The 2,248-nt window shown below is 34.7% G+C and overlaps 1 protein-coding gene across 1 annotated transcript in view; it reads right to left on the reverse strand.

Annotated features, from left to right (window-relative positions):
- Positions 1-2,248, reverse strand: part of spns2 (spinster homolog 2 (Drosophila)) — a 116,515-nt gene that overhangs the window by 31,108 nt on the left and 83,159 nt on the right. The gene's annotated exons all lie outside the window — the stretch shown is intronic.

The following is a 2,248-nucleotide window of genomic DNA, read 5'->3' on the forward strand; positions in this document are numbered from 1 at the left end:
CAGAAGAAAGTGGAGAGAGCACATTTTTGCTAAATTAGGCTGAAAAAAGTTTAAACGAGTGCAAAAAAATGTGGAATTAGCTGAAAAAGCTAAAATTAGCACAAAAAATGCTAAAAAAAAAAGTTGAACTATATAAAATCTGAAACTTGTAGAAATAAGCTGAAAAGATCATAACAAGCTGAAATGAGCAGAAATAAGTTAGAAGAAGCATAAAAATGTTGTAGTTAGCAGAAAGAATCTGCAAGGATCACAAAACAGCTAAAATAACAGCTGAAAGTAGCTGAAATTTTATTTAAATTTGCACAAAGAAGCAGTAACAGGTTGTAAACAGAGCTAAAGAGCCGAAGGATGTAAAATGAGCTCAGTTCATTTCCTATGAGAATAAAAAGTGGCAGAAAAGGCTAAATATTTCAAAAAGCTAAAGTTGCACCAATACCAAAAGTCACAGCAGGATGAAGAGCTGAACGTTTTCATGTGATTTGTTGAAATAGCGCAAAAATTGTGGAACGAGAACAATGCTGAAAAACATACGGAAGAATTTAGCAGCGACTAGGATCACAGCAGAAGCGTTCACAGAATAAAATAAAATAAATGTGGTGGGTTTGTTGCAGGAGGTGGGGACATACAAGGCTCCATCATCACTAAAAGGGGACGGAGTCAGGATGCATATGCTGCAGCTTTTTCAGCATTAAAACCACTCACATCACACACAATGTTCTGTAATTACATAACCTGTCACTTTATACTGTGTCAGGTAAAGCTGCAGTGGATAGAAGTTATATAACATCTGGTTCTGATGTTGGGGACTAATGAGAGCAGGAAGAAGAGACAGATCTCTGAGTGGTCGTTTCATGACGTTCTGAAATGTTTGGGTCAACGTAAACCGCCATGGCAACACAGACAATAGGCTGGAGGAGTGGGCTTCAGTGAAGGGCGCTCAGTCTCCCGCCCGTTTGTCTTCACCAGCCGTGTTCTGACCATTTCCAGGAAATGACCTCAGAAATCAGGCCATGTTCACAGGAAATGGTCCTTTTTTTCCCCCGCACACCGTAAGTTATAAACTTGGCTGTACTGAATCATTTGTGTGCCATGATGGTGTTTGTTATGAGCTTGTTTTTAAGCTCCAGATTTATTACGGGTGTAGAATTTTCCGAACTCCATCTGAGTCTGATAAGACAAACTGTTAGTCACTCACTGGAAAACTGAGACGCTGTCGGAATAAGTTTACACCGAACTTTTATTTTGGGATGTGTGCAAAGCACGTCAGGCATGATCAACAGTTAGTACATGTAAGAATCTGCTAAAGTTCTCAGCTACGTTTTAACCAACCAGCAGCTATTCAAACGTTAATCAGCCTCTTTTAACCAGAGGTTTGCAACTGCAGGCGAACAAGTCGTGAAATCAGGAAGCTTCACTGACACTTAGTGTTAAACTGAAATAAAGATATTCCAAATTAGCTAAAACATAGAAAATTGTACACGCTTTAATTTTATTTTTTATGTGCATTGACTTTTTGATAAAGTTTGACATATTTGAAGCCAGTGACCGTAGCTTCTTTAGCACCAGACAAACAGGAAATGAAGAGTCAGTTTCCATGGGAACAATCATCATGTCTCTAAAAAAGCCGTGTGAGATTGTTCTCATCGCACTGTTGAAGCTTTTAGTGAAGGTAGACAAATCCTGCATTACATTTGTGTTTTATTTAAAGCAGATGTCAAGTAGCTTACCTCACAAAAAAAAACATGGGAATCAAACCAGCAACCTTTAAACAACTCCCACTCTAACCCAACATGCAGCTGGCAATCAGATATTGAGTTTACTATTTTGTTGCTAATACTATGTTATTATTTATTTTATTTATCATTTATTTGAAAGGGACAGATACAAGAAACATAGATCAAAACAATCTAATACCTGCATCACAGTGTTTATAGCAAAAATTAATTCACAACACTCGTCCCTAGATGGACCTTTAACAGTTGGATAATATTAATATTACTATTACTATTTTATTACTATTACTATTTTATTACTATTACTATTAATATTTTATTACTATTACTGTTTTATTACTATTACTATTTTATTACTATCAATTTTACTATTTTATTACTATTACTATTTTATTACTATTACTATTACTATTTTATTACTATTACTATTTTATTACTATTACTATTAATATTTTATTACTATTACTATTTTATTACTATTACTATTTTATTACTATCAATTTTACTATTTTATT

This window comes from Nematolebias whitei, chromosome 14, assembly GCF_014905685.2.
Source record: "Nematolebias whitei isolate Nwh7 chromosome 14, NemWhi1, whole genome shotgun sequence".
Lineage (NCBI taxonomy): Eukaryota > Metazoa > Chordata > Actinopteri > Cyprinodontiformes > Rivulidae > Nematolebias > Nematolebias whitei.